Source organism: Macaca mulatta, chromosome 9, assembly GCF_049350105.2.
Source record: "Macaca mulatta isolate MMU2019108-1 chromosome 9, T2T-MMU8v2.0, whole genome shotgun sequence".
Taxonomy (NCBI): domain Eukaryota; kingdom Metazoa; phylum Chordata; class Mammalia; order Primates; family Cercopithecidae; genus Macaca; species Macaca mulatta.
The window spans coordinates 123689692-123716970 of NC_133414.1; the positions used below are offsets into that span (position 1 = coordinate 123689692).

General features: G+C 40.5%; 1 long non-coding RNA gene across 1 annotated transcript in view; it reads left to right on the top strand.

The window, feature by feature from the left end:
* Positions 1-27279, top strand: part of LOC107000273 (uncharacterized) — a 70636-nt gene that overhangs the window by 20897 nt on the left and 22460 nt on the right. The window lies entirely within an intron of this gene.

Below are 27279 nucleotides of genomic sequence, written 5' to 3' on the forward strand. Positions count from 1 at the left end.
AATGTTTAGGTCTAAATGCATATATTAATAAAAAATGGAAGGCTGAAAAATCTCAGTATCACTCTCAGAAATTATAGCCAATAGATCCCAAACAAAACTGAAGGAAAAAAATAATAACAAAATCAATGAAACAGAAAATATAAACACAAAAGATTCAAAGAGCCAAAAGTTGAATGTTTGAAAAGGTGAATAACGTTCTTAAATCTCTAGCAAGTCTAGGCAAGAAGAAAAGAGGAGAAATTAAAAAAAAAAAATCAATAGCAGAAACAAAAAGTGAGATTGCTATAGATCATACAGAGACTTGGAAAGATAAGAGAATATACTGAAGAATTATATTCCTGAAAATTTGGAAATGTAGGTATAGGGGACAAATTTCTTAAGAGCACATTTTTAAAAACCTGGTACTAAGAAATAGAGAATCGGAATGGTCTTATATCATTTAAAGGAATTGAATGTGCAATTTCACAAAGAAATACCTAGGCCCAGGTATCATCTTCTCCAGTAAGTTCTTTTAAATCTTGAAGGAATAAATAATAACTTTATGCAAATGCTTGCAGAAAGTTATAAAGAAGGGGAAACATTTCCAAATTTGTTTTATGAAGACAGCATAAACTTAATACCAAAACCTAACACATACAGTACCAGAAAAGAAAGTTATAGGAAAATCTCAGGAGCATAAACGAAAAGTCTAAACTAAAAATTAGTAAATAACTCTAGTGATGTATATGTGTGTGTGGGGGAGTGGGGTAGGTAGATAGGTGACTGGTTTTATTTTAGGAATAAGGTTTGCAAAGAGAATTTGTGAAGTTTGTTTAATAACCAATCAATGTTATTTACCACATTAATAGAATAGGGAAGAAAAATAATATAATCTTAACAAAGACATTTATAATCAATCCCCATTTATAATAAAAATTCTTAGCAAGTCAAGAATGTAAAGGCCATCCCATATCTGATTACACTATTTATAAAAACCCTATAATGAGCATAGTACTTAATGATAAAATATCAAAATTTTGCCTCTATGATCAGAAATGAGACAAATATGTTTATTGTTAACTCTCTTATGTCCAACATTGTACTGAAGATCAGTTAGAAAATCCAAAGTAATTTACACTAAAATAAGTTTGGCAAATTAAGTAGGAAGGTATGAGGTTAACATTTTAAAAAAATCAGTATTTTTACATACTAATAAATCAAAGATTTTAAAATAAATCTTATTTTAAAATAAGATTTAAAATAACAGTACTATTAAAAGAATCAAATATTTAGGAATAGAACTTTCTTAAGAGAAATTAAAGAATACATAAATAAATGGTATATGTTCATATGTGAAAGATTCAATAATGTAAAAATGTTGATTGTCAACCATTACTAGATATATTAAATGCAATCCAAATTAGAATTTTGGAAAATTTTTGTTTTTTGTGGATATTGACAAAGTAATTCTAAAATTTGTATAGAAATACAAAAAGTCTAAAAATATCTGAGGTGATCTTGAAAAAGAACAAAAATTATGGAGAATTTACACCATAAGATATCAAGACATTAGGCTACAGTAATTTAGACAGTATGTTATTGGCATATGGAAACAAAGCCATCTAGTTGCAATAGAATAGAAAATTGAGAAAGCAGAATCATATCTGTATGGTTAATTTATTATGGAAGAAACAGTAGTAAGTGTACATTCCAACTAACAGTGCTGGGCTAAATATGCACATGGAAAAAAATTAATCTTAAGCCTTACTTCATACCAAATGTAAAAATTATTTCCAAATGGGTTGTAGATATAAATGTTAAATATTTTAAAAAGTGCTTCTGTAAGATAAGATCTTCAAGATCTTGTGGGTAGGCAAAGATTTCTCAAGCAGAACACAAAAGGTACTAAGAGTAAAGATTGATACATTGAACTACATTGCAATAAAGAACTTATTTTCATGATTAAGAAAGAAAAATACAATAAAGAGAGTAGAAGACATTTGTTAAGAAGTAAAGAGCTGATGTAAATCAATATGGAAAAAAAAAGACATGAAAAGGCACTTTGCAAAATAATGATTATAATATCATTATTAATCAGGAGAATTAAAGTCATGATGAAATACCACAACAGAACAACAAGACTGATACAGTGAAAAATATAGATAATGCTAACTCTTGTAAAGGATATGGATTAGCTGAAACCATGGTAAACTGCTGGTTTGAAACATTTCAGAAACTTGTTTAATAATATATACTATCACTTAAAATAGACTGTATTAGTCAACTCTTATTAGCGACCATAGTAAGATACCACAGAATGGGTGGCTTCAACAACAGAAATATACCTTCTCGCTGCTCTGGAGGTTAGAAGTCTGAGATTAGGTGCTAGAATGTTCATGCTCTGGTGAGGGCTCTCTTCTTGGCTTGTGCACAGCTGCCTTCTTGCTGCGTCCTCAAAGGGCAGACAGAGAAAGAGAGAGATCCAGTGTCTTTGCCTCATCTTATAAGGGCACCAGTTCTATTGGAAGGCTTCCCTCTTATGACCTCATTTAACCTTAATCTCCATAAAAGCCCTATGTCCTGTAGAGACACATGGGAGTTTGTGACTTCAACACATGAATTTGCAGGGAGGGGACTCAATGTAGTCTATAGCACTTGCATTGTTCATGATCTAGCAATTCCACTGCTAGACTACAACCAACAGAAATGTGATACCAAAAGACATGCTTAAGTATGTTTATAGCAGTATTTTTTATATTTGCTGTAAACTAGAAATAACCAAACAGTGCATAAATGGTAAAGTAGCTAAATTATTTGTGGTCCTTTGTTACATGGATCTTTGCTCTATATGATGAGAATAAGTGAACTACTGTTACATGCAATAACATAGATGGATGTCAAAAACATAATATTCAACAAAGGGAGCCAGACACAAAAGAGTACAATTCCATTTATACAGTGCTCATAAACAGCAACACTTAATCAACGGCAGGAGAAATCAGAGTAATTATTTTCTTCAGTTCAGAACTTAAAAGATCATCTCAGCTGGATGCCATGGCTCACACCTATAATCCCAGCACTTTGGGAGGCTGAGGCAGGCAGATCACGAGGTCAGGAGATCGAGACCATCCTGGCTAACACAGTGAAACCCTGTCTCTACTAAAAATACAAAAAACCAAATTAGCTGGGCGTGATGGTGGGTGCCTGTAGTCCCACCTACTCGGGAGGCTGAGGCGAGAGAATGGCATGAACCTGGGAGGTGGAGCTTACAGTGAGCGAAGATCACGCCACTGCACTCCAGCCTGGGCAACAGAGCCAGATTCTGTCTTAAAGAAAAAAAAAAAAAGATAATCTCATTTATGCTTTCTGTTATACAGTCAGCTTTCAACTTTATTAATACTCCTTTGGAGGTAATATGCATTTTTAGCTCTTTCTACTTTTAAGGGCTTCTCTGTCTTTCGTTTTTAGCAATTTGATATTGGTGTCCTTCACATGTATACTGTGCTCTGTCTTATTATTTATTAAATTAGTTCACCTGCCTCCATTTCTCAGTATATTCAGTTTTTCCTTCCTTTTAGTTAAATAATCCCATCTTCTCTATGGTCAATATTGTGTTAAATCTATCCATTATGTTTTTAATTTGATGTTTATTTGATTCATTTTTTATAGCTTCCAGTTCTCTGATGAAAATCTTTTTTTGTTTTTTCTTTATACTTTTAAACGTATGAATTGTAGTTATTTTGAAGTCTTTGTTAACATGAATACAGTAGATCCTTATTATTTGTGGGTTCCATATTTGTGAATCTGCTTACTTGCTAAAATTTATTTGTAAACCCCCCAAATCAATACTACGGCACTTTCACATTTATGGAAATGTGTGGAGTGGTGAAAATTTTTTTTTTTCTTAATGCACATGTTCCCAGCTGATATTGAACAAGGTGACACTCTGCAGTATTGTTTCAGCTGTCTTATTGTGGTCTATTTTTGTGTTTTTGTGCTTTGTCAATTTTGTTGTTTCAAATGGCTCCCAAGCATAGGGCTAAGGTGCCGTCTGGTGTTTTAATGTGCAAGATGGCTGTGATGTACCGTACAGAGAAAATATGTATACTAGACAAGCTTTGTTCAGGCATGAGCTATAGTACTCTTCATTATGAGTCCAATGTTAATGAATCAATAATGTGATACATGCAGAAAAAGAAAGAGAAAATTTGCCAGTCTATAAGTAAGGCCACTCTGGAAAGTGCTAAAGTAACATGTATAGTGCATAATGAAACCATGGAAAAGATTATAAAGTGTCTAAAATTGTGAATTCTTAAGATGATGATTGATTTTTCAAAAGCATAATGTACAGCACTACCATGATGGTGAATGTCAAACTTACTGTTACATCACTTTGGGTCAGGAAAATGTTACACACTTCCCAGTTAATGATGGTGGCTCACACATTTGAAAAGGTGATATAACATGAGAAATATTAAATGTAGGCAAAGGAGGCTCTGAAGATCATGAGGCTGTGGAAGAATTTTTAAAATACCTGCTAAGTAGTATTATACAGGAAGAATTATGTGGAAGAGCAGGTCATCAAAGCTGGTAACACTGGCTCATCTTACAAGATGTTGTCAAACTTATATAATGCCAATAGAATCTTGGCTGATAGAACTGTTGTGACCAGAGGTTTTCAGAACCACATCCTATATTTCCCTGGGTAGCGATAGTTCACTATTCATTACTTCAGCATTCTTAGCAATTTATAGAGCGTAACTACCACAAATAACAAGACTTGACTGTTTTGAATCATCTGCGGATCTGTTTTTATCATTTGTCTTTCTCCTTGGTTATTGATCATATGGTCCTGTTTCTACATCCCTAGTAAATCATTACTATTTAAATATGTTTAAAACACTGCAGAGTTTCAGCTGATCTTATCTTTCACAGGGTAGATTTGCCCTTTCCTCTGATGGGAAAATGGATGTCAGGAGGCTGGGATGGGGTGGCTAATGGGTAAGCCTGGCCTGCACTTTTCATAATTACCAGTCTCAATCTAATTTCCTCCTATTGTTAGGTTGTGGCCATCAGGAAACTTAATTGAGAATCCAACTTTCTTCTTTTTTAGTACTGAGTAACTGCAGAATTTTTTGCTCTAAGGAGATTTTTGGCTTAGCATGTTTATAACTTCAGAATTTGGCAAAGGTATTGAAGAGGATACTGGTTATATGTTTGAGGCTCCTCAAATCTTCAATTTTGTCACTTCAGCCCAATTTGACTGCCAAAATCCAATTCTGCTAGTGTATCTCTCCCATAGCGGTGGCCCTTTGCCAAGGCCAAACCTGGATTTGCAGATTTTAGATGTGCTCAGATTAGTAAGTGCTCAGGGGGAAAACAGCTGCAGATAGTAAATGTTGCTGCATGACTCCCTTGAGGGCTATATTCATTTGCTGGGGTTGCCATAACAAAGTGCCACAGACTGGGTAGTTTAAACAACAGAAATTTATTTTCTTTCAATTCTGGTGGCTAGAAGTCTGAGATTAAGGTATCAGCAGGGTTGGTATCTTTTAAGGTCTCTCTCCTTAGCTTGTAGATGGCTGTCTTCTCCCTTTGTCTTCATGTGGTCTTCCATTTGTACCTGTGTCTGCACCCCAATTTTTTCTTTTTCTTCTTTTTTTTCCCCCCAGAAATGAGTCTCTCTCTCCTATGTTACATGGGGCTGATTTGGAACCCCTGGCCTCAAGAAATCCTTCCATCTCAGTCTCCTGAGTAGTAGAGATTACAGGCATGAGCCACCATTCTGGGTTCCTAATTTCCTCTTCTTAGGAGGAAACTAGTCATTTGGATTAGGGGCCATTCTGATGATCTTATTTTAATTTAATTTTCTTTTTAAAGATATTGTCTCCAAATACAGTCACATTCTGAAATACTGGAGGTTAGGGTTTCAACATATGAATTCAGAGGAGTCACAATTCAGTTTGTGACAGGTATCCCAGTTACCGGTGGCAAATTCCAAATGGATCTGTGGCAACCTCAATTACCTCCTCAGAAAAAAGAATTCAACTGAGGGGCTTAAGGCAGAGAAAGAGACCCAGGCAAGTTTCAGAGCAGAAGTGGAAGTTTATTTAAAAAGACTTTAGACCAGGAAAGAAAGGCAAGTGTGTCTGGAAGAGTCCCAACTAGAGATGTGAATGAAGGTCAAGTGTGGTGTTTAGGGGCTGGCTCCTTTCCCATGATTCTTCCCTTAGGGTGGGCTGCCCGTATGTGCAGTGCTCTCCTTACCCTGGGAGGTGAGCACCTGCAGTGTGTTTAGGAAGTTGTATGCATGATGTTTTTATCATTTGTCTTTCCCCTTGGTTATTGATCACATGGTCCTGTGATCAACAGAAAGCCTCCCCACCTGAGGGTTTCTTCCCTTTTCTGGTGGGGTGTCCTGGTAGGTCATACCCTGCCATTTTGTCTCTTAGTGCACAGGCCTGGGCAGTTGCTTCTCCCTGGCATCTGTATTCAGTGAACACTTTAGTGCAACAGATATGGACCATCAAGAAATGGCCTCTCCCTGGTGGTAGCTGCCAATTTATCACTTCTAGAGATGCAATGTGATGACTGCCGAACCATCATCTGACATTCCTACGGGTGGGGCAGAGCCCCAATCAAAGCCTAACTACCTGTAACAAGTCTATAATACTCCTTGTCTATAGTTTCTCAGAGCCCACTCTCATAGTTGTTTCTTGTCTTCTAGGCACTGCAAGGCTGTGGGAAATTCTGTTCTTTTCAGAGTTTGGGTTGTTAACCAAAAAGAATTTGACAGGTCTCAATCAGTTTAGAGGTTTATTTTGCCAAGGTTGAGGAACATGTCCTGTGACACAACCTCAGGAGGTCCTGAGAACATGTGTCCAAGGTGGTTGGGTTACAGGTTGGTTTTATACATTTTAGAGAAATGGAAGTTATAGGTGTCATGCGTGTCTGTGTGAAGAGACCACCAAACAGGCTTTGTGTGAGCAATAAAGCTTCTTAATCACCTGGGTGCAGGCGTGCTGAGTCCAAAAAGAGAGTCAGGGAAGGGAGATAAGGGTGGGGCTGTTTTATAGGATTTGGGTAGGTAAAGGAAAATTACAGTCAAAGGGGGGTTGTTCTCTGGCAGGCAGGAGTGGGGGTTACAAGATACTCAGTGGGGGAGCTTTTTGAGCCAGGATGAGTCAGGAAAAGGAACTTCACAAGATGATAATATCGCTTAAGGCAAGGACCGGCCATTTTCACTTCTTTTGTGGTGGAATGTCATCAGTTAAGGCGGGGCAGGGCATTTGCACTTCTTTTGTGATTCTTCAGTTATTTTAGGCCATCTGGGCGTATACGTGCAAATCATAGGGGGATGCGATGGCTTGGCTTGGGCTCGGGCTCAGAGGCCTGACAATAGATAAAGACATAAATCAACACATGAAAAGTATACATTGGTTTGGCGCAGAAAAATCGGACATCTCTGAGCTGGGCCTCCCAGGTCATAGGTGGATTCAAAGATTTCCTGATTGGCAGCTGGTTGAAAGAGTTAAGCTCTGCCTGAAGAGTTGAAGTCAGCATAAAGAAATGTTTTAGTTAAGGTAAGGTGGGGGCAGGGATGGGGGAAGCCAAGTTTCTTATCATGTAAATGAAGCCTTCAGGTAGCAAGCTTTTGAGAACGATTATCTCTTTTCAAGCCTTAAAAGATGTCAGACTCTTCAGAAAAGACCTAATAATGAGAGGAGATTCTCTACAGAATGCAAATTTCTCCCACCAGAGACGCTTTGCAGGACCATTCAAAATATGTCAAGGAACAACATTTTGGGGTAAAATACTTTGATTTCCTTCTGTGCTTGATCTCTGTCATGTGATGCTATACCAGAATAAGGTTGGAATTTGGTATCTTATTGCTACATAGAGTCTATTTTGCCAGGCTTAAGAGCTCTGTTTTAAGGTTAATGCTTGTCAGTTACCTCTTAAATCCAAAGGGAGGAGGGTATAATGAGGCATGTCTGACCCCCTTTCCCATCATGGCCTGAATTAGTTTTTCCAGTTTCTTTGAGATCCTCTTGGCCAAGAGGGGGCCCATTCAGTCCGTTTGGGGGCTTAGAGTTTTATTTTTAGTATATAGGGCATAGCGCTTTCTCCTTCTGCTTCAAGCAGCTTCAACATTTAGCAAATGTCCTAAGAGAAAATGCCATCAGTGTGAAGCCATTCCATTTCCCATTTAAGTCACTGCATCCCTGTGCATCTGCTACAAGCCTTATTGTATCACTTTCTTAGCACTTGCCCTAGCAGCATTGCTCTGCCTGGGCCAAGCCCAAATTTTTAGCCTCTGGCTCAAGCCCAGAATTGGCAAAAGGCAGCTAAATCCGAGCTCACTTCTGCAATGCTTTCCCCCATAGAATTTCACTGCTGCTAGTCTTCATTGTTTCTGCAGCACTCTAATGCCTTTACATGTACACCTTTTGAAACCTATCAAGTTTTTCTTGTTCTTCAGGCAACATGGCTTGCATGAACTTCTCTATCTTATCAGGAAACCAGGTCAGTGGCTGAGTTTAAGGAGGGATGAGTAGTAACTTACAGGTGTTATGAAGAGAGTCTCTGACTTAATCTGGGAGTTGGAGTTGCAGAGGTGTGTTCATATGAAGAAATCCATTGAGTTGTCCACTTAGACATACATGTGCTGGAATGTGTGTTATGTTTCTAATAAAATACATACTTTCCAAAAAGGAAAAGACAACATAGAAAAGAAAAATATAAAGCTATTGCTAAATACAGCTTTCCCAAAACTCAGTGAGAAAAGAGGCTCTCATTCTTCTCCCAGTTTCTCTGGGAGAAGAAATTTACACAGGAAATTAAATTTACACAGGAAAAGATAAGGAAGAGTGTGAAGTGCCACCCCTCTTGATGTGAGGTGATCAACAACCCAGTTCTCACTCTCTTATCCTGCCATTGTACAATTTCCCAAATCTGGGTCCTTGCATCAGGACTGGTTTCCTAGAAATTTGGCAGCATAAGTGGAGATACCTATTGGTATTCCAGCGTGGAAAGGGAATTTGGGGCTCCAAATCTCACAGGCTTAGGTGGGGGCAGGTGTATCTTCCCGCTTGGTTTTTCTGACAGAATGATTTACAGGTACATCTGTTTAATTAACATAGTACCTGTTGGTCTGTGCCCATACTCACATCTCTGAAGACATTATTAGTTCTCAGAGACAGCACATTCTTAAGCCATAAGAGAAAAAAAGTAGCTACTCCAGTGCCTGTGAGCTGCAGAGCCCTTCCTTTTCCACAAAGTTAGTAAGTCCAATTATTATTCCTTCCTCCTTCCAGATTGAGACCTAGGGGGCCTGCTGGAATAAGAAAGAGACCATATGCCCCTTCATCAAGGCTTCCTCAATTATGCAAAGAGAAACTGCAAAATGTCTACTCTAGAAAGAGTTCTTTCCCATCAGTCTCCATCTGGGGGAAGGGATAAGGCTTAATTATAATTATGGTAAGGGCAGTACAGGAGAGATATAAAGTGTCATAAGAGTGAATTGTGGGATGTGTTAGTGTGAGACCATCATGTTGGGCCCATTTGTGACCTGTCTCTGCTGCCAGGGTCACTCTGTTTACGTGCTGATCAGATGATGTCTGGAGTGGCTGAAGACAAAGGCTGTCTAACATCAACGTCCCAGTCATTTTGTTTCCTTGGTATTTCACTGCATCTTCCATGGTGGATGCTTTCTGGTGGGATTTACCATAAGATACAGATTTCTTTGTGCCCACACATGTATATTTATCCATATGTCTTCATTATCTCTAGTCTTTCAAACTTTTTCCTCCATGCTTCAAGAAACCAGTCAGAAATATATTCTCACCTTCAGCCACTGAAATGGGAGTATATCCAAGTTGGTGGATAAGGACTGGGTCGACTGTGATGAAAGGAAATAGTATGAAGTTTTCGGCTTATACCTCCTATCCTAAAACAAAAACACACACACACACAACCACACATACACATTTTTCTATAAGCATCTCCTCCCACTCTTCTACCCACTGAAGTTAGGCTGTGGCAGCATCCTACAGGAGTAGGATGGAAGTGACACATTCAAAATCACAAAATTGGTAGAGAGATGAAAATTGAGTAGCATCCACGTTAAGAAACTTGCCAAAGTCACTAAGCTATTAAATGGCGGTCCTAAAACCTAGGATGAATGGAATAACCATCAATAAAGTGAGATTCAGGTCTCTAGTGCCCTAAGTCTACCTCTACCCTCACATCCACTACATGCTTTGTGGAAGGTGTTCTCGTAGAGAAGAAAGATCACAGCTTTGAAGTTTGGCAGATTTGAGTTCTAACTGACTCTACCAATTTCCAAACATTTGTCTTTGAGCAAACTCTCAGGCCTCATTTTTCTCCTCTGTAAAATAGAATTAATTCTATCTGATTTATAAGATTGATAAGATATTTAAATTTGCATAGACAACAGCAGCTAGTACACTTTGAGCACGTTGTAGAAACGTAACAAATATTCATTTCCATCTTAGGAAGATACGATTATGATGGACAGAGCTACTTTTTGAGTCTCCCAAGTCAGTGAGCAGCCTATCAAACAGGGCCCTTACCTAATCCCATGGCTAAACTAAGGCTTTATTGTACATCAGCCTCAAGGTTGCCATTTGGAAGGCAATTATATTGATAGCAATTAATTTCCTCAGTCCTGGCTTTCCTGTTAATTATTCTGAAAACATACCCACAGTCTGTCAATAAGCCTGCTTTCAAAATTAAAATTGTAGCAATTTTTCATCCTTAATAAAGACTCCTTCCTCTTTCCTCCCTTCTGTTTCACAATTGAAAACATCTTAATTCTTGAGAATTTAAAAAATGTGGGAAAACAGGCTGTATAGTCTTCCTTTATAACAACATAAATTTCTCTCCCTAATAATTGCTCCCTAAAGAAGAAAATGACCTCTCCTTTATCCATTTGGTGCAGACCTTTTACATTCTCTATCTTGCTCCATGTGCACATCAAAGTTCCATGTAAGTGATTGATAACTTGTTATCCTCACAATAGACATGAAGAAAGCGAGGCTGAGAGAGGTTGCCTCCCTTGATCAAGATCACATGGTAAATGTGAGAGTGAATATTTGAGCCGTAGTTTGTCTGATATCAAAATCCATGCTTTTTCTCCATGCATGTGTTGCTTATGTGCCATTTCTACCTAAAATCACACACACACAAACACACCCCACTCATGTTTATGCATGCATACAGACTTTACTGCCTCCTATTTCTGGTCTATTGTTAACAGAAGGAAGTAACTCTCTTCTCCATCAGCTTCTATCCTCCATGTCTAAAGTCATTGTCTCCCATTAACCTCACTGAATACCCAGGAAACGGTAGTTGTGAATGAAGCTTACTTATTTTCTTCATGGTATTGAAGAAAGTTATTTGCAGATTAGACATCTTAGGGACTTATCTCAGCACTGTCACTGATTTGCTTTGTGACTTGGGAAAGTTACTTTTCTCACTGACCCTTGGTTTTCTCACCTCTAGAACAAGAAGTTGTACAGGACAATCCTCCAGGTCTCTTCATGTCTTTGTCTATGACATTTTGCCTTTGTGATTATGATGTGTGCCAGCCACATCTCCATACTTTGGGACACGCCATCACAGATCAGTAGCATGCATCTTTCTCACCCCTCATTCCTGTTGGAGGGCAAAACAACATTTCTTTTTCCCCTTTCCTGATAGTGCAGGAAGGTTAAAGGTTGGAGGAGCTTCTTTTCTCACCGACTCTATTTTCAAAGAAATAGTTTCTTCTATGTAAAGAAAGTGAAGTCCATTTATTTAAAAATATCTTCCCCAAATATATTATGTATCATATCATGTATCATATACATATTTTTTCTAAATATGTGGAATCCCATTTCTACTGACAAGTCATCTTTCCTTCAAAGATTTCTGACGGGCAAGGCTGAGTCAACACAATTTCAAGATGGGCAAGGCTGAGTCAACACAATTTCAATGAGAGCAAAGTCTAGCTTTTTTCGGTTCCACTGTAGAGGAAAGAGATGTTGACAGGCAACTCTTGGTTTCCATTGTGGTTTTAGTTCTGAAGGTGAAGGAAGGAATTGCTGGTATCTTGAGGTCGTTTTTGTCTCAGCTGAGAACCATCTCCCTGACCAGCCAAATGAATTTTCATTACTAGAAAAGTATGCAAATGTCTTTTAGACACATCTAATACTTTAAAGTGCCTTTGGATCATATTTGGAGCCAAATTCTGAAAAATAATGCAGTATATCAAAATACTTTCTGTTTCCAAAGGGGAGAATAAATGATGATTCCCAATATTCATGTTGAAAGTTGTTCTCTAAATGGTAATGAGGCATCACTAGGTAGACGTTTGCTAGAAATGTGGGAAACAAAATATTTCTGTGCCGTGCAACCTAAGAGCACAATGACTGCGAGGAAGAGAGGCTAATCTGAAAGCAGAGGTACCCAGCACACCCCGTAAAAGTAAAGTGTGGAGGAAATGATCAAGACTTGGCCATATCTGGTGAGCCTCAGACTGGGCAGAGTCTGAGACATCATTGTATTCCTAAACAAGGAAACTAGAATAAAAATGCTCCCGTTTAAGTTTCTGTATTACTGTCCTTGTCCCAGTCTTTTGCCAATGTACCAGGAAGAAAAATAACAGTGGAAGAAACGGGCACAACATTCCTCTCAATATAGGAGACTCACCGTATGATAGGAAGGTCCATGCCACAGTGAGGCTCTAGACCCGTGTTCATTGACTCAGGGCCCTGGAGCAGGATGCAACCTACACAGCTGTGTGCAGCAGCCCTGGACTCTCAGAGGTGCCATGTTTTCTCTTGAATTGGGACTTTTTTCCAGCCTAGAGTCCTCTCTACCCCTTCTCTAGCCTTTTACTGGTGTGCTGCACACTCTTCTCTTAGGTGTATGCTTAACCATTACTTCTTGGGACCGCAGCCTGCATTAGATGCCTGCTTTAGGTTTCTCCACCTCACCACTCATAACTGAGCCACAGTTGCCTATTCTTTGATCCTCCCCATGATCTAGGGAACTCCTAGAGGCCACTGTTTTTCTCATTTTTTTTTTCTTTTCTGCTATCCATGGTGCTGAGCACAGAGCGGGCACCTGGTAAATCTGGGTAGCAGGAATGAGGGAAAAGGTGAGCAGAGCAGGGAAAGAGAAAAAGGAAGAAAAGGGGAGAGAGAGAGAAAAAGAATGTTGGAGAGGAAGAAAGAGACAAGGAGAGAGAAATAAAAAGAGAGAGTGAAGGAAAGGAGAGAGGAGAGAGAGATGAGAACAGATCTGCTGCCCAGGAGGTGGAGCTGGGTTTCCCTGCATCTTCATATGCCTCCTGGCCTCCTCTCCTCTCTCCACCTCCTGGGCAGCAGATCTATTTCTCATCTCATGGTCACACCTCATCTAGTCCTAGTCTGTGGATCCAACAGAACAAAACCTTTTCATCTGTGAGAAACACACAAATCAGAATCTCCCTTTTCTCTTCTCCTAGAACTATATTCTAGGATTTCCATCAACAAAGTCAAAACCCAAATCTGAGGAGTAAGCTCAACCAGCAAGACCCCTTGTCTTGGAGGTCTCCTCATTTAAGTTTACTAAGCTCCTCCCAGCACACAGAGAGCCAGGAGGATGCTGTAGGCAATGTGGGCTGCAGAATGAATTGTTTCCCAGAGCTTATTAAAAGTGTGTCCTTGGGGAAATGCCCTCTTTCTGCTGTAGTAGGGGCTCACGGTCTTGCTTTAGGGCCTCTTGTTTATGGCATGTTCTGGAAAATGGTTCTTGGTCTGGAATTTCCTACTAGGCCAATTCACTTGGTTGAGAGAAAAATTCACTTGGTTGCTAGAGGGCTGAGAATTGAATTTAAGTTTTTACTTTAACTTGTGAGTTTTAATTTATAGCAACATTACCTTGGGGAGCTTGCTTAAAATGAGCAATCCTAGGTTCCAGCCCCATAGACTCTTACTCAGTGGGTTGGAGAGGGGTCTGGAATTCTGCCTCCTGCTTACTTCTGATACAGGGTCTCAGGACCCTTTGGGAGAAGCCTGACAGAGGAGGGAGGCTTGGTCAGCAGCTCTCAGTGCAGTGAAAACCCTTTGCTTGCTGACCTTGGTTCCACCATGAGCAGGAAAGAGGATGGTGAAACTTCCAGCCACATAGTTTCTGGAGAGGGGGCACTGACCATATTTTACTTGGTGGCTAGCCCTTGGTGGGTTTGGAGTATCCAATTTAGGTCTTAATTTTGTTTCTTCCAGAATTTTTCCTTCTTGCTAGGGGCTCCATTTCTGGAAATTGGGTCACATTACATTCTTATTACCTTCTAAGGTGGCTCCACAAGGTGATAGACACCACTCCCTCCAGTGAGGACACAAATGGTATTTTGTGAAATAACAACTCTGAACAGGGCTGGCTTCTTCCTGGGAAGCTACAACCTAGGCAGTAAATTAGAAACTTTGTCAGAGAAGGTGGGTAGGAGGACAAGATGCTGAAGATCCCTCTGGTGGTCCATAAATGTGCATTGACAAGGGCAGACTGCAGAATGTCAGCTGAGCAGGGAGAGGTGGGTGGCAGGGTGGGAAGGAGGGAAGGTGAGTAAAGACAGCAGGAGCTGGATACTCTGCTTCCTTTCCCCTTTCAGCTACTGAGTGGCTGGGGGAATGTGGTGTCAGCCTTCTGGCTCTCAGGGATTCTGTTTGCTCTTACAGAAATGGAGAACGTACTGCTGGCACCCTTGACCCCCACCCCATAGCTGCAATGTGAAGGGTAAATGCCATGACACATACGGTAGCACCTTTAGAAACCCAAGCAAAAGTCTCCCAGCAACTGATTTCATACAGCAACTTGAAGGGTGCAGAATCGGCCACCCCAAAATACGCTACTTTGGCACACAGATTGGGATGAAGGCCCTTTTAAAAAGCCAGCAGGTGCAAGAAAGGTGCTCTAACCCTCCCTGTTATCTTCCTGAAAGCAGGAGAATAACCCCCATATGGAAGATGGCCTCCCTGTACCAGAAGAGAAAGAACATTCTTATCATCAAGGACAGGAAGTTGAGACCAAGAGAATTCTGTACAAACAGACCTTGTTAAAATCATTCTTATCTTCCTTTAGCCTCCCCAAACAGTTTACTTTTACACAATTTGCCACTTCTTTGAGTCTTCATTTCCTTATGAGGACTTATAAAAAACTTCAATTAAATACATTTGCATGCTTTCCCCCTGTTAATCTGTCATCAGTCAAATTCACAGGCCCAGCTGAAAAACTCTAAGTGTGAAGAGAGAAGATTTTGCCTTCCCTACACATAATAAGCAGCACAATCGCCATGGAAGATTATGTCCTGTGACATTTCTAATGCTTGCATTTCCAGCTGCTACCTGTCCTTCCTTCCTATACATTTCCAGGTGCTGTGTCCCTGCCTGGAAGGTCAGCTCACAGCTTCCATTGTCTCTCAACCTAGAGTTCTGTTTTTCTACATTTGGCTTCTCAGAAGCAATCCATTTTTTGTTGTTATTTTCTCATATTCCATACTCTTCTCCTCTCCTGCTTTGTTTCCCATATTCTAGAGATGGCTGCTCAATTGGTGAGTTCTTCAATAAATACCTTCTAAAAAATCATATGCCCTTCCACAGTCTATTATTTAGTCCGTTCTTTATTGCTTCATTTCTCTACAAAAACCAAGTGAGGCGACTTGTCAAAGTGCAAGGTCTTGACTCCTGGGAAACCAGACAGAACATTCCTCCAAAGCACTGCAACCTCCAGTCTAGAATGGTCTAGACCATTCTCTCAACGCATCTGCCATACCACATCTGCTCCTGCCACCCAGACCATTCTGCCTATCCCAGGCCCAGAGTATTCCACTTGCTCTTCCCTCCCTTCTCCAAGTAGCACCAAGGCTCCCTGCCCCCTTCATCCATGTGGATCTCAGCTCAAATGTTTCCTCTTTAGAGAGTCTCCCCTTGATTTCTACATCTTACACAGCTCTCTCATTATTTGACATCCCTCTACCCTGCTTCATTTCTCCTTCAGAGCACTTTAACTGGTGATTCTCAAACCTAGCTGCAATTTAGAATCACTTGGAGAGCTGAGTAACTGCCTAGGTTCCCAAGCTCTAATCCCTGATTTGATTTAATTGCTTGTGATAGAGGAGCATGGCATTTTTTTAAAAAAGCTCTCCAGGTAATTCTTACATGGAATCAGGGTTGAGAAATTCTAGCTAACCATTGTTATGTATTTACTATTTGACTCAACTATTAGAATAACCATAGACTGCAAATAAATAAAGGCCACAAATTCCTTCCAAAACTGTATACCTGCCATTTACAATGTATCTTTGATGCATCTCCCATCAAGAGATGAAGTACCTTTTACATCTGCACTGGCCTTGTGAATTGATTTGACCAGTAGAATGCTGAAACACAACACTGTAGAACGTCTGAGGGAGCCTACTGGAAGGAGAAGGGCTATGCGGAGCAGAGATAAGCTGTCTCCCCTGAGGCCCTTCGACCAACCAGCTGATAGCTAGCACCAGCTAAGAGTCAGGCCTTCTTAGACCACACAGTCCCAGATAAGGTGCCACATAACTGCAGGTGCATGAATGGACCCAGGTGAAACCAATAGAAGACCAGCTCAGCTGAGCCCAGGCCCAATTGCTGACCCACAGAATTGGAAGTAAATGGTTATTGCTTTAAGCCATTAGGTTTTGGTGCCACTTGTTATGCAGCAATAAACTGACATAGAATGTAGGTCTCATGAGGACAGAGACTCTGTGGGGTTTTGGGGTTGTTTGTTTGTTTTTGCTATTCTGTCCCCATTCTCTAGGTCAGTGCCTACCAGAGCACGTGGTAGGTTCTCAACTGCTATTTTCTAAATAATTCAATTAAATATCTGATAAGCCTTTACAAATAGCTGTTTTGCACTTGCTAAGAGTCTGGTTGGCATCATGGGAGACTTCTCTAAGTACTTAGAGTCAGGTAATGAGAAAGAATATGACTCCTTTTCTCTTCCCCAAGAAATCTCTTAAACTGCTGCAGTGAAGCTTTCCTTTCTCAGTGGGTCATTTCATAAAAGGGTTGTTTAGCATAAATCTTTGCTGATTCAGGAAATCTTTTTTTTTTTTTTTTCTCCTAACTCTTCAGTTTAAACACTCCTTAGTTCAGAGATACTTTAGAAATTCACTGCTTCCTTCAGTTCTCCCTTGAGAGGAGCATCAAGGTAGCCTGGGATGAGAGGACACCATTCTGAGCAGGTGGGTGGGATGGGAGTGGAGCTGAGGGCAGTGGAGTAAAAGGCATTTGCAAAACAACAACAACAAAAACTGGCAAACTGGTGACAGTGGTTTTATTCCAGTTTCTGTTATAAGCAGACTGGGTATTTTGGTAACAAGCTCTATTCAGAAGCAAAAGGACTGTCATTGTAAGTCCCAGTGCAAAGAGAAACTAAGAGAGGGCTAATGGGGTGTAATGGGGTGGCCTAACCAAGAATTGTCTGCTGAGCTGGAGAGCTTTTTGAGTCCAGCTGTCTACAGCTGGGTTCTCCCTTAAGCAGACTCTGAAACTAAGATTTGGGTGATCCCAGGAAACACAAGTCGGGAAGTGTGGAGGTGACATAGGAAAGGGAAGGAGACCAACAAAAGATGTGTTGATGAGTAGGTTACTGTGTGGGCAACTGGAGCTCAGTCCTGTCGGGGACTCTGGCAGACGGTAGAGAACACACTTATGAGTTGTCCTGCTCCAGGAAGCAAGGAGGCTGACGTAGACATCCACCTATTTTGGGCCTGCTCTAAGTAGAAGTCTTGCCTACTCCTGCAGTCAGAGCAAGCACTCAGAACAGGATGGAACAACAGTGAGTACACAAACCATGAGGGAAGAAGTGACAGTGTCTGCTATAATGACCCATAGTCTCCAAAAGAGCCCATCCCAAGCAATGCAGCTCCTGAAGGGAACTGGGTAGCTGGCGGTTGGGATCTGCCAGGCCCTGGAAGCCTGTGTCTAGGCATTTGCCCCAGACTTCCCCACAATGGCCACTCTTCTCAAGATACGTCTTCTTCCTAAGGGTACTTGTCTCTAGATCTTAGAGCTTTCTTAGGGTGGCTTCCCCTGAGTGGACGGTAGAAGGAAGTAATGGCAATGTCATATTTGATACAACAGACAATGCTTATTGAATGCCACTGATGTGCTAGACAAGGATTATACCATTTCATTCTCAAGAATGCTATGAGAGACATTGTCATGAAACATCTTTTGTATCTGATAGAACAGGCACAGGGGGGTGAAATAATTTTCCCAAATCACACAGTTAGATGTAAGAGTTGAAATCCTAGCTCTGTCCTTTCATACCTCCGCACCCTTGACCACTACCCTTGACCACTACTCCCTATAATAGGGAAAATTATAAAGAGTTTTTGGGCAGATACAAATGGTATTCTGGGATGGTCTCTGAGTAGCTAGATGACTTTGGATAAGTCATTCAACTTTTTTTTTTTTGAGACAGGATTTGCAGAGCTGGTAGATAAATAATCTTAGGACATCTTTCAAGATTTCAGCTCAGAACCACTGAGTCAGCCATTAACTGACATTATGGCAAATAGTTACTCATTTATTTGCTCATTATCTTTCTCTCTCTACTGGAATGTAAGCTCCAAAAAATGTATTTTGTTCCCTGCTATATCTATCCGTATATCACAGTGCCTGCCATGTAGTAGGTGCTCAATAAATACTTGTTAAATGAATGAATACATTATACGCTAATTTCATAGTTTCATTATCAGAGCAGCCATCTCATTTCTAAGCTATTTGGAGGCACTTCACTCCCTTCTGCCCCCTCTCCACAAACACACACCACCACTACATTTTATCCTCATGAGACTTATACTTAACTTGTCAGAGGGCACATATGAAACCATTAAGCACTTTAGGTAACCCACATAAAAGCAGGGTCCTTATATGTTGTGGACTCTATGGAGTTACGATCTGAGAACCCAGTCTAACACATAAATATTACAAAAGGAAGCTCAATTTTTACGTATGTATCTTAAAGAACATAAAAGTTCATAGAATTCATAACCTATAAGCCATGTTTCTGATAAGCACCTTTCCTCTCCTTCTTTTCCACCTGCGATTACTCTGTTATTGCTAAAAGTCTTTCTTGATGTCCAACCTATTTGGCATTTCTGTCTTCCTCTTTCATAACCCCCAGGCCTACGTTAGGTGGACTGCCTGAGCCTAGTTGCCTAAGTCTTCTGATCTTCCCTTCAGTTTCTCTAGTATGCTATCACTTGCTAGCTGTGTAGCCTTGAGTGTGTTACACAGATGTTGCCTTACCTTTCTTGTATATAAGGAGGGCATTTACTCCTATAGGGAAGGGACTATGAAGATTAATGAGCTCATACTTATAAGATGCTTCCAACAGTGCCTGGTACACAGGAAGTGCTTAATAATCTTAACTGCTAGTAGTAGTAGTAGTAGTAGTAGTAGTCACAGTAATATTATCACCTGATTGTACACCACTAAGTACTAGAGAATCGACCAACTAAAATGGGAAGTCTAGAGACAGCAAAGAGAAGGGATGAATCTTCTCTCTCTTTTTTGTTGTGTATGTGTATGGGAGAGTTGGGTAGAGGGAAAGGTGGAAGCCTCATTACAAAATCCTGCACACATAGACACCAGGTGCTACAAGGATTTAGGTACTAGGAGATTTCTCTTCTCTCTTTACTGTAGCTCATGGTGTCTATTTTCAGTTCTGTCTATTCTTTCAAAAGAGGCTTTTTGGACCACCTACCTTCAAATATTTTAAATCTTCATTGAATTCTGTCCTGAGACTCTCTGCTTACATGCCCTGACCTTGTTTTTTGATTTTCTTCCTCTGTTTTTATAGCTTTTTTGCTGATCACAGGGTTGAGTCTCTTAGACATTCTGAAGGTCTCTTCTTGGCAATATTCTCTCCATGTGACACCCAAAACATCATTGTAAGCTCTACATGGCATTGGGGAAAGGTAGGATGAGGCCTAATCCAGGCTGTTTAATTTTCACTCATGGCCCACATTCTACCAGTGACAGGCCACAGGGCAAACCTCACAGAAGTAATCACTTCTATAGGGCCAGCTGCCTGTGTCTACTGTCCTCCACCCACACTGATGACGCCCACCAGACACTGGTGTGAATTCTGTGTGCACAGGGAGATGGGCCAAGAGAACCAATTTCATTTGAACCCAGGGTAGAGATCAGGTGAATCTCAATTTTGAAAGAAATTTAAGTGAGTTTGTTTGGGCTCTGATTCTAATTTGCTACTTGGAAGCAATTCAATAGGATGTAGCATTTCGGGTTTAAAAGATATACTCAGAAGAGGGGCTAGGATTTTTGTGTTTTGCGCCTTGAATATCTGTTTTCTCTGTTTATAGGATTTCTTTTTCCAATCATATTCTTCTCATAACGCAAATACAGTCTGATTTAGAAAGGAAGGGTCCTTATTTAAAAAACCCAAACTCACAAAAGAAATTGTGAAGTGTTGATTTGCTTCTATATTTTATTCTCAATTTTAAAAAGGAACTGCTAAAGCTGCAAATTCTCTTTCTAAGCACCTTACTCCTTGTTGAAGTCTTACAGGAGTTACGGTTGTGTGGAGCAAAGAGGAAGAGAGAAACTGAAATCTAAGGCTGTGGCTTGGAACCACAGCCAACAGAAGCTCAAAATGAAGTTAAGGTGGAAGTGTGTTTGAATTTTAACTTAATGCAAAGGGAAAACGCAGTGAATTCACAGGGAGAATTTAATACACATTCTTGTTAATCTTTCAAAGAGAGGCTGAAATTCATTCACTGACTCAAAAATAGGTATTGAATGTCAACTAGCTGTAATGCCCCCTTGAAGGTATTAATGACCTGGCGATACATAAAACAGGCAAAACTCTCCCCCCATAAAGTTGACATTCTAGGGTATGTAGACACACACATATGAAAGGATCTACAAAAAACATCTATACACTTTAAAGAAGCAGCACAAGAAAGACTACCTGGTTCCCACTTTCCAAATGAGGACATAGAACGTTTAACTGAAAAGGATCTCCTGATCCCTTTTCAGTCAAACCCTTCCGCATGTCCCCAGGCCCAAAGATCATCCTGGTGAGTAGAGGAATCATGCCCTTGCTTTGCTTTACAGTTTCACAACCTACACACTGAACATGTGATGTTATTTTATTTAGTTTTTCATTTTTCAGTGTCATATAAATGGACATATGACTTACATTCTGTTGTGACTTCTGTGGCTCTATATTATGTTTTGGGGTTGATCTTCAGAGATGCCTGGACTTGGAGTTCACACATTGTCCTTACTGGGTAGGATTACATGTATGACTATCCCACACTTTATGTGTCTATTCTATTATTGATATATTTGGGTTGTTCCATGTAAAATATATATCATGATCAAGCTTTGTTGATCATTCTTAAAACTGTCTCTAGGTTCCCATATGTAAGAGTCCCTGCAGGAAAAGAATTTCTGGGTCCTTTTCTATCTACTTTCTAGAGGACAGAACCTCTTCTCTCAGATGCCTGTTGTTGCCTTTTACAGAGTGGGTGGTCAAAGTTGGTTTAAGGAGCAAACTAAAAGGAACCTGGTTAATGATGAATTTCATGAGTTTCTGATTCAATTTTGCTTTGGCAAGAAAAAATAAAATGCAAATGTAGTCATCCATGGCTTTCAATTTCTAAATAAGAGGAAAGCTTTCTGAAGAAGAGAATATGAAAGGAACAGTTCTTCAAAATGGGTAGAATAAACCTAAGTCACTGTGGTATCAAGAAAGAACATCAGACTGCAAACTTCATGAAGGCTGGGACTAGGTGTTCTCACAGGTGGCAGCAATAATGAGAACAATGTCCATATAATGGGTTAGCATTTAATTATGGGTTAGCAATTAATTAAAGGGGATGTGTAAGAGGCTTAGTCCCATGCCCACCATGCAGTAAGAGATGTGTCCAGTCTTATTTCCTCCTCTGCATTTCAGCTCTTCGACTGACAAGCTCTGTTACCTTTAATGGCTTGCTTGGTCTCCCTGTAACTCAGTTTCTTCATCTGTGAAATCCCATCCATGAAAGCAATCCAAAGAGCCAGGTGTCACAGTTTAAAGAGGAAATGAAGTTCCCAGCTATTTCAGAGTGATTGTCAGTGATGGGAAGCTGGGAGAATCAGCAAACCAGCAGAAGGAAAATGTATCTCTTGCTGACATGTCAGCACAGGCTGTGAGGACAGACAAGGGGCAGATCAACATACAGCATCAACCATCTTATCCCTTATAGGCTACTTTAAAAAGACCTTCACATTTCTTTGAGTCAAGAACAGCCAGACCAAGTGGTCCTTTCCATCCTGGCACCTGGATGGAGGGCTCCAGAGTCCCTTAGGCCTTGGGTACTGGGCTGAGATTTCTGGCAACAGCAGTGGTAACAGACTGCAGGTTTCAGGCAGCTCAGAGGCAACCTATGCTAAAACCATCAGTGTAGCCAGATAATAAGGAAGGGATTACATGGATTGATGAGGCCAAAGGAAGGATTCTGGCAGAACAAAGTGGGATCTAGAGGCCTTGCTAGGTCATGCAGAGCATTTCAAATTCACGATCCAGGTCAAATGCGGCTGCCAAGGTTTTCTGTTGGTATGGCTCCTGCCAGTAAAGAGGAATAACCCTGGCTTACTTGCTGCCTATGCCCAGTAGAGTAATCCATTCTGAGATGCAGCATCGATGAACTCCAAAGCCCGCATTGTCCTTGCAGAGAGAGGCCAGCAAATCCTTTCTTTTCAGGGGAATTGTGTCCCTGGCATCTCATGGTAAGTGCCATTCACTGACCAGTCTATCAGGAGGGCTGCGTGTTGGCTCAGAGGATTCCTGCCCACTGGAAGCTCAGAGGATGGGTCAGAAAAGCACTCTTAGTCTCAGAATATCTTGGGAGCTTCACAGATGGGACATCTTAGCCTTACAGTTGCTCTTTAGACATTGGCTCCATTTGGAATAAGCAACAGAAAAGCTTGGCTTTCAAAGGGCAGCCAAGACATGGCAGAGAGGCTCTCCAGATGGTGGCAGAACAACCAGCAGCAATCCCAGCATGGGCTCTGGTGGCTCAATTCACTTAGATATACCAGATCACAAGGAACTAAGAACACCAATCTTCTGTGGCCCAAAATCTCTGGAAAGTTTGGATAGGTTCTTTCCTTAGGATAGAGAAGGAAGCTGTTTCTTTAGAGCTTTCTGAGGCTGCTATGGAGAGAATGGGGCAATGCTTCTTCAGATTGTTCAATGAAGTTTACGGCTATTTACAGGAAAAAGCATCTAAAAAGGTGAGAGGAAGCACTCTTGCTCTGCATCAAAGTCTCTTTGGTCTTCAGGCCTGCTCTGGTATTTAGCTCTCTCACCCCCAGGCCTCTACAGGACTTGATGGTCCCAGTCCAGAATTGTTTTCCCCTAACCTCTCCTATGCTGTGAGTCATTCTTGTGGACCTCAATACCCAAACTCCCTAACCTTCTTCCTCCAGGAAATGGTCCTCCAGCACTGCCCTGAAGCCTGTCCTATAGGAGTAGGTAATATACACTTGGCATCTTTAGCTATGTGTGCCTGACCTAGGAAGTGAGACAACAGCAGGGAAAAGGTGGGCCATGATCTTGAGGATTAGAGAGTGGTGAGAATTCTTGTTCTGCCACTTACTAACCGTGCATTTTGGGCATGTCACTGAAGGATAAAGAAGAAAAAGACTCAAGTGCTTCATTGATTATCGTGAGGATTTAAATATATTTTTTTGAGAGAAAATGGAAGGGAAGAGATGGGGAGAGAGAACAAGCTAAGCACAGTGCCTAAGTACCTACTGAGTAGTAAGTGCTTGATAAGAAGGAGCTCTTATTATTATGATAGGAAAATGCTCATGTGCACAGTTTTTTAAATAAAATTTTAAATGATTTCAATAGAACTCTAGGTTAAAAGATCTGATCACAGATCATCAGATCCAATCACTTTATGTTTTAAATTAGGAAAGTGGAACTAAGTCCCAGGAGAAGTGACCTCCCTGTGGTCACCTAGTTACCTAGGGGCAGAGCCACTGCTGAGAACTAGGGCTCCTGACCCCAACGCCCTCTCTCCCTGGCTGTTTGCCTTAGAAGGAGTCACACAGACCTCACGGTATCACCTACCATCTGGTAAATGAGAGTGGTTGGCAAGAGATCTCCTTACATTGCAGGGAATAGAAAATTGCTCAATTCATTTCCTTGTAGACAGTAGTGAAAATCTCATTCAGGAGAAAAATGGGAGTATGTGGATGATCAATCGATGTCATCACAATGTACCTAACAACCCTCAACAGACAGCCTTGGGGTAATGAGCTGTCAGGTCTGTTGGGCTCTGGTTGTGCCGGACATCTTCTGTTCTCAACCTTCTCCACCCTGCTCCCTGTCCTTGAAGGCTGACCAATGTGGATCATGCCAACAGGCTTCCTGGCCCCTGGGGTCTGGTTTGGTTCAACCAATCAGGAGCCCTGGCAGGACATCAAAGAGAGGAAGGGAAATGAAGATGGAGAATTACATTCCTTTTCCCTCCCTGCGAGGTTACCTATGGCTGGCCATGTCCCTCAACACAAGGTCATTGCCCCTCACTTGATCATCTGGGTGTTCTAGATGACTCTCTTCTTCAGGATTCCCACAACTCTTCCTCCCCTTGTCCTTTTGGGCTTAGGGGTGATGATGTCTCTGTTCTTATTAACCCTGGGATATTATCATCCCCTGTGGCTTCCCTATATGCTATCCACACCTTGTAAATAAACTATCCTTGAATTATCCTGAGTATACTATCTGCTTACTTTCAGAATTCTAATTTATATACCAGTAATCAACTTACCTTAAACCAAGATCCAGCTATAGGCCCCCAGGAGATGTCCTGTGTTGGCTAGGGAAAGAATTCCGTATCAAATAATCCTGTCTTTCTGAATATGCTCCCTTTCTTGATATCTCCCTTATTTAGCCCTTCTTAAGGGCTTTGCTGATGGTGGCAATGGAGTCTGACTCTTCCATGTTGTGAGAGAAATTCATGTGTTACAAATGGCAGGTAAAGGTGAAAAGAGGGGGGCCTACCTCAGTCTCTATTTATCTTGTGAACTTTATGGGGCCTCTTTTGGTTTTCTGACCTAAGCTGAGCTTCAGAAAAGCAACCTGAAAAGCCATTAATTGTAGTAGTTTTATAACTAATTCTAACCCTAAATCCATTGTCAATAGTTAGGAAAACTGACTTCTTGAGATACAGAGATAGGATCAGTTGAAATATAAACCCTTATTAGAGTTTATGGTAAATCTAGGAGCCAATCTCATGTTTACAGTCCTTGCAATTTTCTTACTCTATATTTTCCTGTTTCATCTTACAATAAACATTAGATAGTAAGCTCTCTGGGGACAGAAAAGATACTTTTGTAAAATTAATTTTTTAAAATTTACAGTCACTAAAGTCAGGCACTAAACTGGACATGGAAGATGCAATGCTTACTAAGAAAGATGTGATCACTCTAAATCAAAGAACATATGGTGTAGCCCTGGGTAAATTATGGCTGCAAGCCAACTGCCTGTTTTGTCAATAAAGTTTAATTGGAACACAGACGTGACCATTTGTTTATACAATTTGCTTTCTGGCTGCAAGGCCAAGTTGAGTAGTTGCAACAGAGATTAACTATCTGTAGAGCCTGTAATATTTACTACCTAACCCTTTACAGCAAGTTTGCTGACTCCTGGTCTAGGCATATGCCTTCCCATTACCTGGCACAGCACTAGGTACAAGTTTTTTTTTGTACAAACAGATTATATTTTCTACAGTTTTACAGTTAGATCAACAGATTATTTGCAGCTGAAAAGTATCACCACTTTCCTGTTAATAGGAGATAATCCTTAGTGGATTATTTTTAATCTTTGCCTCTTAAATAATTTGCTGAAATTTCTGGATGCTGTTGACATAAAACAATTTTTTTCTTTTTTTTGGTGGATCAGTGTGAATTCAATACACCTGTGCCACTGTGCAGAAGTTTCAAAGGGGGAAATATTCTGAGGCAGAGGGTAGAAGGAAAGGATTGAATAGAACCTTGATTGCTCCCATTCCAGGATGTGTCATCTGGTTTTCTGCTGCTCTTAGCCTTCTCTAAATGCACTTCTGCTGTGAATTTCTTTCTAACATTTTGCTCATAAATGTGTGAAGAAAATCAATAGGCTTAGAAATCTCTTTTAACCATTTCCCTCTTGGTATTTAACTGCAAGTGAGTAGGGCAACATTGTAAATATTCTGGGGAAGAGAAAAAGGGTTGACAGTTGCTACTTTGGTTTACTCAGTGCCTAAAGCTGGCTTATATGTACTCTTTTGGGCCACAAATGCAAAATATTGTGAATAAAAATTACTCCAATCAAGGGTAGCCTTATAACCTTTGGTTATCTCAGTTTATTTGCATGATCCATTCAATGTGGAAGAAATTCACAAAGGCCCTGCTATGTTCTAGGCACTGTGATCATCCTAAGAAAATATAGCAATGATGTAGCCTACAATATCTTATTCAGAGGATTTACAATCTAGTAGAGAAGGGTAAAAAAATGGCTACACACACACACACACACACACACACACACACACATATATATATATAAAAATAAAACAGCAGTGTGATTTAATTGCCACACATAGTTTAAGAGGACTGGAAAATCCAGAGGAAGACAGAATTAATGAGAGATGGAAATAATGCAGGAAATTTTTTGGTATTGGACTAAGGCCTTGGGAGAAGAAGAAGAGAGGAGGATATTCCAGGAGATGTAACAGTATAAGCAAAGGTAAGGACTTAGGTTGCGCAGTTATATGTGGTTGGATTATAGAAAACCCACTGCTTGGTAAAGAGGTAGGAAAAGTCATCCAGGATCTTAAACATTAGTGTAAAAAGTCTGGACTTAAGTTTGTAGGCAATAGGGAACCATTACATTTCTGAGGATAGGATTGGCATGCTTGAAGCTTCTCTGTAAGATTGCGATGGTAGCTATCACAGTGATATAACTGATTGGGGGATGAGACATTGGAGGTGTGGAGGCCACGTAGATGGGGATACTCCAGGTGGGGATAAATACTTACAGTCCTCCAGGTGGAGGTAAATGTGGTTATAGGAGTGGACTTCCTGTGGAGATACATGAGGCAGGCTTGGCACTTGTCAGAATATGAGGGAAAAGGAGATGATGGTGACTTAGTGTCTAGAAGCAAGGGCTTCAATATAGAGAGGAATTCAATAATATGTACCCCAATTCTGATTG